This window comes from Lactuca serriola, chromosome 7 (assembly GCF_051521515.1).
Source record: "Lactuca serriola cultivar US96UC23 chromosome 7, Lser_US96UC23_V15, whole genome shotgun sequence".
NCBI lineage: Eukaryota > Viridiplantae > Streptophyta > Magnoliopsida > Asterales > Asteraceae > Lactuca > Lactuca serriola.
In genome coordinates, this window is record NC_136414.1 from 85,530,381 (window position 1) to 85,545,605 (window position 15,225).

Consider the following 15,225-nt stretch of genomic DNA (forward strand, 5'->3'; position numbering starts at 1 on the left):
CTTAACAAAACAAAATTCACCAAATTAAATTAATCCAAGCCATAAAATCACACCATATTCATAAATTCATCTAGTGTAAACAGAAGTAATGAGTTTTTAGCTCATATCTACAGCAAATAACAAACTAAAACGAAATTTAATGATTGAAACATGGTTCATGCAAAAGATTAAGATAAAAGTAATGTTTTATTGCCTTTGATCTTCTTCCAAATTGATATCTAAGTTGAAATCTAGAAAACCACAACTCTAAGAACCCTTCTGGCCTCCAAAATTCGTCCAAAGTTTCCCCAATTAATTAGAGTTCAAATGAGAAGCGTTTCTATATATAAATTTTGAAAACATGACCAACTCGTCGAGTTGGTCATTAAAATCTCATGTACGGCAAGTCAGCGTCGAGAATCGTGAACTTTCTGATCACCTCATCGAGTTCTCTTGGAATCGACATTTTCTCAAAACCTGAAAGTCGTCCGAAATTGTGTCTAGTTTTCAGAACATTTTTGTAACGACCCATTTTTCACGTCCAAAAATTTCATTTTTCAATTAATATTTAGTAAAATCATTTGCAAATAAACATTGTCCGATCAAACCATTTCATAAACATATACTATGTCTGAAAACCAAAACATGTGAACTATCAAAATATCTGAGTATGAATCCCAGAACAATCCCATGAATGCGGAAAAACAGTGTGCGTGTATGATGTGTCGCTACCGCGCCAGCTCCTTCCCCTTCGACGAAGAAGTACCTGAAACCAAAACTGTAAACTGTAAGCACAAAGCTTAGTGAGTTCCCCCATCGTACCACATACCATACGATCACATAACATAGATACCGCTAGACTATTCTGGGGTGCCTGACTACCCGGTGCGGCCGTTCTGGGGTGCCGACTACTCGTGCGGCCATTCTGGGGTGTCGTCCTACCCGTGTCAAGCCATTCTGGGGTGCTGAATACCCATCTGTCCTAACAACCGATCATCAGGGACTATTTCACCCCCTACTGCTACTATCACATATATCATAACATAAACACACTATCGGACATATCCGGGGTGTCCGAACTACCCTTCGGTCCTAACAACCGAACTTGGGGACTATTCCCCTCCTACTACCACTATCACATATAACATATCATGCCAGCATATAAACATATCATCACATACTGTCAGACATATCTGGGGAGTCTGACCTACCCTTCGGTCCTAACAACCAAACTCTACTACTATCACATATAACATATCAGGTAGTAGCAAACCTAGATGATATCACAAAGACAATCATCTTACATACGACTTCTACTGGTAGGCCGGCATTGTGGCCGTAGACCCACCGCTACTGGAAGGTAACTCACCTCAAAGTAGCTGCTGGTTCGAGCGGGAACTGACTGTCTACTACTGTTGCTGCTGTTCCGGAAGTCCTCCGGATATAATTCCCACAAAACATTCAGTCAAATACTGCTAGCTGTACTTAGGGTAAAATGACCATTTTACCCTTGACCAGGTCAAAGTACAAGTCAAAATCAACTTCCAGTTGACCCGACTTGCCGAGTTGGCTTGCCAACTCGTCGAGTCCCTACCCATTCGATTGTCCTCAATCCAACTCTACTCGTCGAGTTAGGCATTGACTCGATGAGTTCTCCTTCTAACTAATGTCCACAAGTCCTTCATCCTACTCGCCGAGTTGCATGAACAACTCGTCGAGTTCATCTTCATCCGATGAACACTCTATGCTGAGACTCGCCGAGCTGTATGAACAACTCGCCGAGTCTGTTCTTGAGGTAAGAAGATTGCCTTGGACTCGCTGAGTCAGGGCATTGACTCGCCAAGTCCCTCCATGGATGGGTCTGGTTTCCGACTCACTGAGTCCACCCGCGACTCACAATTCCACTCAACAAACACGAAAAAGGGGAAAACTCGGGGAATCGCGGCTCGACTCGCCGAGTCGTTCACATGCAATTACTATATACTCGATTCTACTTGAATCCAGCTCATACTATACATAGATCTGGGCTCTTAGGGTAGGTTTTACACGTAAAGTTTCCAACTTTACGTGTATACATGCATAGGATGGGGATTTAAGGCTTAATAAAGGCTAAAATGGTAGATCTAGGACATTCAAGCACTTTACTCCCATAAAGGCCATGGATCTGAGCTTCTGGAGCTCAACCCTGCCTAGATCTAGAGGTTAATCAGCTCATTACAACCCCAAATCCACAACCAAGCTTGGAAATGGTTCAAGAAGGGCTTTAATGGTGCCCTAAGGGACTTTAAGCATAAAAACAGAAGGAAACTGAGTTATACCACAATGAATCTCTGAAATATCACCAAGATATCGGGCCTACTTCTTCTCCTCTTGATCTACTCTCCTTCTTCTCTCAAAATCTTCAAGAAATCACACCAAAACACTTCAATCTCAAAGGAAAAGGGGTTAGGTCGATATAAGGAGCTCTGAGGGTGAAGGATTCGGGCTTGGGGCGCACAAGGTTGCTTTAAGTAGGGTGCAAACCCTTGAAATTAGGGTTTCATCCAGACAGCGGGGATTCGCCGAGTCCAGAATATGGACTCGCCGAGTCGCCAACTTAAGCGTGCTCAATATCCCGGTTCTACTTGGCGAGTCGGGCCTACAACTTGTCGAGTCCAAGGCTAAAAATGTAACTTACTTAGATAGGTCATACGTAGCAGGAACCAGGTGCTACAATTTTGAATCTCATCAATCGGAGTTACGGTTCATGAGATATGACTAAACCACTAACGAGTGGTCAAGTTGTCCAGCCACAACCTTCTTTCTTCAAAATCCAATCTCCAAGCTTCCAATCACTAGTTCCGCTTTCTTTTCCATCTGAGCATGTCATTGTTGCTGAAAAATTACATTCTAAACTAATTAAGCACATTTTGTTCATTAAATAAGATAAAATCAACATAAAGTATTAAGATAATGCAATAATTTTATAACTAAATATGCCCATATATATATATATATATATATATATATATATATATATATATATATATATAGAAGATTTATATGCCATCTGCATATCATGGACCTTTGGTGGAGTAACACGAGGTCGTCTCCTTACATAGGTCTTACATGTAAAGGGTCCTGTACCCATGAATCAAAATTTCCTTGCCAAGCTACATGAAAGAGATTTCCGGAAGTCCACAGAAAAATTATTGCTAATTGACCGAAGTGAGAAGCAAAAATATTTTGATAAAGACGTTCCTCAATAATATCATCATGACTCTTGAAGTCATGCGCTGTAGCAATACCAAACCAAATACGACGAGTAGTGGGGTCTTGAGCTAAGCTTGGCTAAACCTTGGAAATCTTAATGCCATAATGCCTATCAAATCCTCATATCCATTATCCTACTACAATAATTCTTGCTAAGAAGAACGCCCGTGTTGTGGCAATTCCACCCAGAAGGTAATGGTTACTCCTACAACACGTCCTTGTACAATGCTTAAGGCTCTCGATTGGGTAGCAGGAGCAACTTTTAATTTATTATGAGCCCAAACGACGGATTCAATAAGTTCTTGCCAATAACCACGTCAACTAAATAAAAAACATTTAACTAAAAGTCCATACAAAATGAGCACCTAGGAAAAAAAGGCCATATGCGGATAATGAGGAACCATAAGAATGAATTACCTGGGATGCCTGTGCCCATAAGAAATCGCGGAGCCACCCATTAATAGTAATAGAAATCTACGCAAAGTTTCCTCCCGTGATATGAGTTACTACTCCTTGATCGCTTATACTGCCCCAAACATCTGACTGCATTTTCCAACTAAAATGAAATATGACTACTGAAATTGAATTGTACATCCAGAATAGTCCTAAGAAAACATGGTATGGATTTTCCAGTGTTCGAATGTCATTTTGGGTTTAGTCGGGGCTAATTCAAGGGCTTGTACGAGGGAGTTATGACTAGAACTTAGTAACCTTAGTAACTATGCTTGGAAGGGTTTCCGAGGTTGCCGAAGGAAGAGAGAGTTGTTGCTGAAGTTTTAATTGGAGCATCCGACCTTTGGATTGTGAGATCTGAGTATAATATTAGTTTGAGCATCTGGAGTCACTGGCATTGTTGGGATTCAAGAAGTATTAGCTAGTTTTCAGGAATTGTGACTAGTTTTGGTAGGCACTGGTCGTCAACAGATTGATCATTGGAATGAAAGAAGGATTGGGAATCCTTCAATGTTCATGTGTCGAGCAGACTTAGTTGAATCTAAGTGGGGGAGAACTATTCAGATATTCAGGACAGAAGCGAGTGTGAAGTTAGGATGCATTTCACTGTTGGATAAGGTGTCTAAGTCCATAACTTATTTGGTATATACTTGACCCGACCCAGCATGGTCCATTTGGGTTGCACTTCACCCGAACTATTTATATGGATAATATTTATGAGAATAGTATGTTTATGATTTATTAATATATTATAAGTTATAATATATTAATATGAAATCATATTATTTAATTAGTATTGATCTTAAATTAATTATGAATTAATTTAGTGATAAAAAAGGTGACTAATTAAACATGGGCTATTATATTTATATAGTGTGGGCTAACACTCATTATGGAAACGGGCTAAGCTTAAATGGGAGTCCATGGATGATCCATGGAGCTTTTAACCCATGGATCCTTGGAAGAGGAAAAGACATGGGTTATTAGGGTTTACTATAATCATCTACACTATATAAAGAGGCTTGTGATGCTTGAAATGACACTAAGTGTGTGTGCATAAGAGTGGCTGATTTTTAGAAGCTAGACATAATCTCTCATAAAGCTTTTCCAAGTTTGTGGTGTTTTGTGGTTTCCATTTGAGGCATTCACATTATTGGTGCTTGGCTCTTAAACTCCAAAGGAATCAACTCATAGTCAAAGGTATGTAATTCTTCTTGTTCTTTATGTTTAAAAGTACCCCATGCCATGCTAGATAGGTTATGAACCTTGGAAAAAATTATTTTTGCATGTATTATAGTAAAAAAAAAATAGATCCAAGGTTTCTAGGGTTGCATGAACGCCTTAGGAGTGTTAGTTTGCTCAAAACCCAACAGTGATATCAGAGCCTAGGCTTGCTTGCTTGATACTTGTTGCAAAATAGTTGAAAATCGATTTTTTATGCAATCTACACATGGGACTCGCCAAGTCCATTGGGGGACTCGACGAGTCCAAGCGAATCTTCAACCAACTCGTCGATTCAGTTCATGCACTCGACGAGTTGGTCAGGCAGAGTGCAGTTTTTTCGATTTTGCTACTGGAAATGGACTAGAAACATTACCCTAAACTGTTTTGGTGTTTTAAAACTTGTTTTAGATGGTGTAATGTTTGTGCTAATCCATTTACAATGGCTTATATCAAAATTCCATGCTTTGTATGTGTTCATATGATTCTTGGAATTTTGATATTCATGTTCATGTTCTTATGAGTTTAGAATATTATAGGAATTATTTGCTAAATTGTTTATGATTGATTCTTGATCATTTATGTGTTTTAATGGAGTCCGTAATTTGTCCTCAAGTTATGGATTTCCAAAGGTCACTTTCTTTAAACACACATTTAAATCACATAAGTTACATAGAAATGAAGAGTCTTCATTTTTTATGAACCATTAACTCATAAGTTATGAAATGAAGAGTTTTGAATAGTTTCAAAACTTGTCCTCAAGTTTTGGAATTTGTAAAGTTGCGCACACTTTAATAAACTTTAATTCCAACCCTTAGAGTTTTAAAAGTTAAAATTCAACCCTTATACTATTATAACATTAATGGTTAATTATTATATATATATATATATATATATATATATATATATATATATATATATATATATGTATAAGATTAAGTCGTTTTACCGTTAGTAGGCCTCATTCACGAAGCCGGTCTATAAGGGGGTATAAGGTTGTTGTCTATAAAATGGCAGCTTAATGGGTGTCCATTCTCACCCACCGCTTCCTTGATCGGTGGAGGGTCGTTAGCCGAACAGGTAGGACAATGACTTTAAATTCTCATTAAAAGTATAATGATTATTATAAAGTAACTAAATGTTTTTTTTAATTCCCAATCTTAGTTACTTTAGGAAAATGTGAACATGGTGCTAACCCATGAAATTCACACTTTGTACCTTACCAAGTCGTTGGTGGAGCGTGTGTGGGTTACCGACACACTAATTTGGACTAGTAAGGATAACAAAGGGTGACTTAATGTTTGTCATAGATCGGTGGAGCGTGTGTGGGTTACCAGCACATCGATTAGGTGATAATATTAAGGGTACCAAGTGAGCTTGCATGGTTATTCACACCTTGTTTTGTGATCCTCGGCATCCCAGTCACAAAACTTGAAGGGCACAATCGAGATTGAAACATGCTATTGAAAAGTTCAATGAATCTCAAAAGAATCTAGGAATTTCTTGAACGAATTAAACCTAATACCTAATTTCGTTTTCGTGGTGGAAATTGGTGAATCGCCATTCACCTACCTTCAAATATGTTATAGCTTGGATTACGGCATCCCTGTTCTAAGTTATAACATATTGTGTTGGGTCCTAGCCTTAATATTATATTTGGGTGTCTTATTAAGGACTCTATAAATCTAATCTAAACTTGTCCTTCTTCCTTTCAGATGTCCTCCAACAACAATGCTTCGGGCTCTAACCCTACCGACTCCTTCTCTTTCATGAATCTTTGTGGGAGAGTCATCTTTGATGGTTCAAACTTCAATGATTGGATAAGAAACATCAGGATGGTCACACGCTACGAGGACAAGGAATATGTCCTTGACAAGGAGCTCAAGGAACTCGATGAGTCCACTGCTACTCCTCAGGAGATCGCTGACTTTAGGGCTCATGAGAGAGATGCCACCAAGGTGGCATGCATCATGATGGCCACTATGACAACCGAACTCCAGAAGTCCTATGAGGACTTCTACCCTTTTGAGATGCACCAGGATTTGATGGACCGTTACCATCAAAATGCTCGTCAAGAGCGGTATAAGATTATCTCCTCCATGATGACAACTAGAATGAAGGATGGTGAACCCATCACGACCCACATGCAGAAGATGCAAAGATTTGCGGACCGTCTGCTGAAACTGAATGTGAACTTTCTTGAGGAGTTGGCAATTGACATCATTTTGCACTCCTTACCTCCTTGTTATGACCAATTCAGAATGACCTACCACATGAACAAGGAGGAGGTCACACTCAACAAGCTTCTAGGACTCTTTAAGACCACTGAAAGTGGTCTTAAAGGTAAGTCAGTTGTTTCTACTCCTACTCCTACAACAACCCCTGTTTAGGCTATAGGGCAGGGCAAAGGAAAAAAGAGGAAGACCCCTTCGAAGGGTACCAAGAGAAAGTCTCTTGAAGGCTCCTCATCTGGAACCAAAGGTGGTTCTGTCACTCCTTCTGCTATCCCTAAGGATCCTGAATGCTACTACTGCCAGAATAAGGGGCACTGGAAGCGAAACTGCCCAAAATACTTGCAGGATCTCAAGGATGGGAAAATGAAACCCACCCATGCAGGTACTTACATAATATTGTCTAATAACTCATCATATTCTAACTCTTGGGTGCTTGATACAGGATGTAGTATTCACATATGTTCTGATTTGCAGGGCCTAAGAAGAAGTGAGAATGTGGAGCACGGGAAGATAAACCTAATTATGGGAAATAGGAAGGCTTCACTTGTTTCCAAGATTGGAGTTTATACATTGTTGCTAAGTAGTGGGTTAAAGTTAGATTTGAATAAATGTGTGTGCTCGTCTGAAATGGAGAGAAATATTATTTCTTTTCATGGTTTGTACAAACAACGTTTTACCTTTTCGTTTGATAATGAATGTGGTGGTATTAATGATTTCTTTAATAATGTTCTTTATTTTAAAGCATTGCCTTGTGATGGTGTGTATGAAACTGTGTCGGTTGTAGATAGCCTAGGAAATAATGTGTTATGTATTGATTCGTCTACTAGCTTGGATAAGGCATAATTGTGGCATTGTCGTCTTGGACATGTAAACAAGAAACGCATAGGCCAACTCCAAGGATGGAGTCCTGGAGTCATTTGACCTAAAGTAGGAAGATAGTTGTGAATCTTGTTTGCTTGGAAAAATGACAAAATCACCCTTCACTGGTACTTGTGCGAGGGGTGAGGGTTTGTTGGACCTTATACATACTGATGTATGTGGACCATTTAAAGCCGCCACAAGGGATGCTAACCGCTTTTACGTGACTTTTATTGATGATTACAGTAGGTATGGTTATGTCTACTTAATCAAGAATAAGTCAGAGACCTTTGAAAAGTTTAAAGAGTTTAAACAGGAAGTAGAGAATCAATTGGGCAGAAACATTAAGATTCTACGATCTGATCGAGGTGATGAGTATCTTAGTACAGAGTTCCTTGACTATCTTAAGGAATGTAGGATTGTCTCACAATTGACACCTCCCAGGACACCACAGTTGAATGGTGTAGCTGAGAGGCGTTATCGGACCTTGTTGGACATGGTTCGTTCCATGATGAGTCGAGTTTCGTTACCAATCTCTTTTTGGGGGTATGCCTTAAAGACTGTTGCCCATATCCTTAATCTAGTCCCTACAAAGAAGGTTACCAAAACACCTCATGAGATGTGGACTGGGAAAGTCCCCAATCTAGATCACGTCAAAATTTGGGGTTGCGAGGCTTTCATGAGACGCGAGAATCAGGATAAGATCGAACCTCGAAGTGAGAGGTGTATTTTCATCGGCTACCCACGAACTTCTTTTGGTTACCTCTTCTACAGACCCAGTGAGAATGTGGTCTTTGTGGCAAGAAGAGGAGTCTTTCGGGAGAGAGAATTTATAACCCAAGGAAAAAGTAGGAGGCAAATTGATCTTGAAGAAATTCAAGAGTCAAGTGGTGAAGGAACCTCAGACACTAGCAATCAACCTGAGGAGGAAACTCCTATTGAACCAGCTGACGAGTCTGTACCTCCAAGGCGCTCCACAAGGGCGAGGAACATGCCTGATTTCTATTATGGATTCCATATTACTACGGAAGGTGATACGTTTATCAGTGATAGTACACTGGTAAATTTGGATGAACCTAGCAGTTTTAAGGAAGCCATGGCAAGCCACGAGTCTGCTAAATGGAAGGAGGCCATGGACAGAGAGATACAGTGCATGTATGACAACCAAGTTTGGAACTTGGTTGACAATGTACCAGGCCGTAAGACAGTCGGGTGCAAATGGATCTTCAAGAAGAAGACTGACATAGATGGAAAGGTGCCCACTTACAAAGCGCGACTGGTTGCAAAAGGTTTTACTCAAAATCAGGGTATTGATTATGATGAAACCTTCTCACCAGTAGCAAAGATTAAGTCCATTAGGATTATGCTGGCCATTGCTGCATTTCATGATTATGAAATATGGAAAATGGATGTCAAAACCGCTTTCCTTAATGGGAAACTGGCTGAGGATGTTTACATGGTTCAGCTAGAGGGTTTTGTCAGTCCAGAATATCCTAATAGGGTGTGCAAGCTTGAGAGATCTATTTATGGATTGAAACAAGCATCTCGTAGCTGGAATCTTTGTTTTGATGAAAAGGTCAAAGAGTTTGGCTTCTCGAGAAGCGAAGATGAGTCATGCGTGTATGTCAGAGCTAGTGGGAGTATAGTCAGTTTTTTGGTACTGTATGTGGATGACATACTACTCATAGGAAATGACGTCCCAACTTTGCAGGAAGTCAAGTCCTGGCTTGGGAAGTGCTTTTCTATGAAGGACCTTGGGGAGGCTGCCTATATCCTAGGGATAAGGATATTAAGAGAGAGGAGTAAAAGACTAATTGGACTTAGTCAGACTACTTACTTGGACAAAGTGTTGAAAAGGTTCAACATGCAGAATTCCAAGAAAGGAGATTTATCGATCATAAGCAATGCCAAACTGAGTAAGACTCAGAGTCCGAATATAGAGGAAGAGATAGCTGAGATGATTCAAATACCGTATGCTTTCACTGTTGGCTCAATCATGTATGCTATGACTTGTACTCGCCCTGATGTGGCTTTTGCTTTAAGCATGGTTAGTAGATATCAGGGGAATTCTGGCAAGGCTCATTGGACTGCAGTAAAGAACATTCTCAAGTACCTACGAAGGACTAGGTATTGGATCCTTACCCTTGGTGGGAGTGATGAGTTAAGGGTAATTGGGTATAGTGATGCTAGCTTTCAGACTGACAGGGATAACTTCCACTCTCAGTCGAGCTGGGTCTTTACCCTAAATTGAGGGGCAATCACTTGGAAGAGTTCCAAACAGGAGCGGTAGCTAATTCGACTTGTGAATCAGAGTACATAGCAGCAAGTGAAGCAGCAAAGGAGGCGATATGGCTGAAGAACTTCATCGGAGATCTTGGAGTAGTACCAGCTATTAGGGAGCCTATGGAGATTTTTTGTGACAACAATAGTGCAGTTGCCTTAGCCAAGGAACCAAGAGATCATGGAAGATCTCGACACATTGATAAAAAAATATCACTTCACAAGACACAAGATAGAAGAAGGACTCCTCGTGGCATAAAGGGTATCGTCGAATGAGAACCTTGCAAATCCCCTTATAAAGGGTCTGACGAGGGTTAAACATTTGTAGCATGCGAGGCGCATCAGGTTGAGGGACGATATTAGTTTTACAGATTAGATAGTTATTTCTGAAACTTGTAAAATTTAATCAACGTTTGATGATAAATAAAAGTTGTGATTTATTTATGAGTAAGGTGTTGCTATCATTGTCAATTATTTACTATTGTTTCCGTTTTGCATGTTTTGACTTCTAGAATAATAAATTTATTCAAACTTTCCACAGTCAGTCATACATCGAAAGTAGGTATGAATCAAGATTGTCATGAATTGGGGTTGTAGATGGATAAAGGTGTTTAGACATGGCAATGGTTGCTACAATGTTCATGAGTGCTCATAAGTTATGAGTATTGGAATAAACCCACACTCACTTGTATCACTTCATGGAATTTATCTCGAGTGATCGTGAGACGATAATATCATATAAGTCTTCAAACCTAGAGATATGAGTGGTTCCCTATGAGTTGATTGTGCATTGATTGCACGAAAACGCATCCGTAACTTGATGTTATAAAACGTGTCTTTGTATATAATTCAACAAGTAGTAGAACAAGCATATGAGTCGAAGTCTATCTGTTCCTTCTAGAAATAGAAGCGATATCTGGGCCCCTCGATGATTTTGTTTTGACCCATGTATCGGGCCCGGTCAAAACTGAATTGATGTGTTCGATTAATTTCTTTGTCAAACAAATCGGAAATCGGGAAACAGACTGCTGGATAATAAGTAAGACATTGTTCCATGTATTTGTCCGGATGATATCATGAGAGCAGAGGATTATATGATCACTTATCTAAAATGGCGCTTCATAGTTCAACAGAGTTTTCGAGAGCTACGATTGCCGGTTGGTTCCTGAAGTAATATAAGCAAATACAGTTATCAGACTTATCCAAGTGGGAGTCTGTTGGATAAGGTGTCTAAGTCCACAACTTATTTGGTATATACTTGACCCGACCCGGCATGGTCCATTCGGGTTGCACTTCACCCGAAATATTTATATGGATAATATTTATGAGAATAGTATGTTTATGATTTATTAATATATTATAAGTTATAATATATTAATATGAAATCATATTGTAACATCCCCCTCTGGCACGTATCACAATATTGTCCGCTTTGGGCCACTCGGCACGAGGACTTCCCAGGGGGTCACCCATCCTGGTAATACTCCCGCCCGAGCACGCTTAACTATAGAGTTCTTATGGGATCTGCTGCCCTCACGGCTTTAAAACGCGTTGTGATAGGGAAGGTATCCACACCCCTTATAAGGAATGCTTAGTTCTCCTTCCCAGCCGATGTGGGATCAGATCTAACCCACTTTCACCCCCCATTATAGGGTTCGACGTCCCCGTCGAACACATCGACCCGTGCCCTGGCTCTGATACCAACTTGTAACACCGTAAATTTCATGATAAAATTTACGTTTAAAATAATCATTTTAATCTTAGAACACTTGTTTAAAATCTCATTCATAATTGAATTACAAAACATAGCTTCATTTTCACTTGCATAGAAAACCAGGATCCTCCAGAATATGACTCTTTCTCTGATGTGTACAATCAAGCCGGTGCCGTCCCGTGATACTGAAAGAAACCTGAAAACAACATAACACAAAACACTGTAAGCATGAAGCTTAGTGAGTTCCCCAAAATACCACACACATAACACATATAAGCCACTCGAGGCTATAACTCTATGGGTCCGTGCACCCAAACTCTGTGAACCCTCAGGTTCTAACTCTGTGAACCTTTCGGTTCTAACTCTAGGAACCCTTCGGTTCCAACTCTGCAAACATGCACAACATAAATCACATAGAAATAATGCAGTACAACACATAACATGCATAGCATACAAATACTCTCCTAGATTGTTTTTCAAAATAACCGCTGAAGAACTCTCACTGATGGCAAGGAGAGTGCTCTGATACCAAATTGTAACACCGTGAATTTCAAAATAATTTTTCGCAATATAAAAACATTTCCCATTTAATTTCATAAAAACATTAAGTTTCAAATTCCAATCTGTATCATACAAATCCCAAGATCACATAAATATATCAAAAGTCCCCTGCGTGTGTACAGATCAAGCCGGCGCCTTCCCACGGTCATCGCTAGTACCTGAAACAACAACACTAACACTGTAAGCATGAAGCTTAGTGAGTTCCCCAAAATACCACACATAAAACACATATTAGCCACTCGAGGCCATAACTCTATGGGTCCGTGCACCCAACTCTGTGAACCCTCAGGTTCTAACTCTAGGAACCTTCCGGTTCCAACTCTGTAATCATGCACAACATAAATCACATAGAAATAATGCAGTACAACACATAACATACACATAACATACATACACTAACACATAGCTCTGATTACCTACTCAAGGTAAAGTATAGTGAGAAGACTCACCTCGCGTATCTCGGTATCTCACGAATCCTGGAAATCCCTCGTGCTCGCTCGATCCTCCGAGCTCTAATCCTCCTATAACATCACATGACTCTAATTAACACTTTTTTATCTCTAAGGTTGACTATCCCTAAGAAGTCAACACAGGTCAACGGTCAACGGTCAACTTTGACCGGACTCGGCGAGTGCACACGGCAACTCGGCGAGTCTAGACGTTCTCACCAACTCTCTAGGATTCCCTTTCTACACGTCGAGTACTCCCCCTGACTCGACGAGTTTCACCTGGCAGAAATCGTGGGGCCACCCCGACTCAACTCGCCGAGTCTCAAGAACGACTCGGCGAGTCCCAGCTCGACTCAGTCCACTTGACAACCCTCTCTAACTCGCCCTGACTCACTGAGTCAACCCATGACTTGACTGGACCACTCACTGGCCGGTCCAAGGCAATCTTCAAGCTACTCGCCGAGTCTGCTCATCGGACTCGGCGAGTCCATGCCATGCAATCACTCAAACCTGCTTCTAAGGTCAGATCTATTCCAACAATTCATAGATCTGGCCTTCCTAGACTGATTCACCACGTAAAGCCCCAGACTTGGTGCATAAACAACCTCTATAAGACCATATATGAAGAATTATCAACAATTATCACTACTCAAGGTCATAACCTCCATTGTTCTCTATAAAGCTTGATGAATGAGGCTCTCTGGACCTCTATGGATCCAGATCCAAAGTCTCATCACTAGCAAGGGACTATTTGGCCATCCAATCAACTCAACAAGGTCACAAGAAACCCTAAAATCAATTATAATTCACAAAACAGGAGATGAGCCGAAATCATACCTTTAGATTGAAGGGCTAAGCTTCAAATCCACAGAATAGCAATCTCCTTTGTCTCCTCTTGGCTAGAACCTCCCTCTTCTTTAATAAACAACACACAAATGTCAAGAAATGCTTCCTTTCTCTCTCAAATCGCTAAGGCACTCTAGGGTTTCTCTCTATGGACTGTTGGGTGCAAATGACGGCCATAAGGCCCTTTAAATAGGTCCCAAACCCGAGAATTTAGGGTTTCATTAAACAGCATGGACTCGCCGAGTCCAGACGAATCCTGCGTCCAGAATCGCGACCCTACTCGGCGAGTCTGAGCTCCAACTCGCCGAGTCCCCTCTCAAAACATCAAAAATCAAAACAATAAAGATACCTGGAAATCCGGGCTGTTACAAGTCTCCCCCACTAGAACTAGACTTCGCCCTCAAAGTCTCGCTCTGAAAATAGCTCCGGATGCTGCTCCCGCATCTCGCGCTCCGGCTCCCAGGTCATCTCTGATCCCTTCCGGTGTTGCCACTGAACCAACACCAGAGGTACCTCCTTGTTCCTCAGAACCTTGATCTTCCAATCTCTGATGGCTACTGGTCTCTCGGCATAATTCAGGCTCGCATCCACCTGAATATCCTCTAATGGAACCACTGCCGACTCATCGGCTATACATTTCCTCAATTGCGACACATGAAAAGTGTCGTGGATTTGCCCCAACTCTGCTGGCAATTCCAAACGATAGGCTACCCGGCCTACCCTCGCAATCACACGAAATGGCCCAATATACCGGGGCCCCAACTTGCCCCTCTTCCTGAATCGAATCACTCCTTTCCAAGGAGAGACCTTCAGGAGAACGAAGTCGCCGACCTGAAACTCAAGCTCGGACCGGCGTCTGTCTGCATAACTCTTCTGTCGGCTCTGGGCGGTCAATAACCTCTGTCTGACCTGCTGAATCTGCTCTGTCGTTTGAAGCACGATCTCTGTACTGCCCATCACTCTCTGCCCAACCTCTCCCCAGCAAATGGGGGTCCGACACCTCCTACCATACAACAGCTCAAAGGGTGGCATACCAATGCTCGAATGATGGCTGTTGTTGTAGGAAAACTCTGCCAAGGGTAAATACGCATCCCAGCTACCCCCGAAATCCAACACACATGCTCGAAGCATGTCCTCAAGCGTCTGAATCGTCCGCTCACTCTGACCGTCTGTCTGGGGATGATATGCGGTACTAAAATGCAATCTAGTACCCAACTCCTCATGAAATTTCTTCCAGAATCTGGAAGTGAAACGCACATCACGGTCCGAAACAATCGAGATCGGCACCCCATGCCGAGATACCACTTCTCTCACATATAACTCCGCCAACTTCTCCGCTGAAGAACTCTCACTGATGGCAAGGAAGTGAGCGCTTATG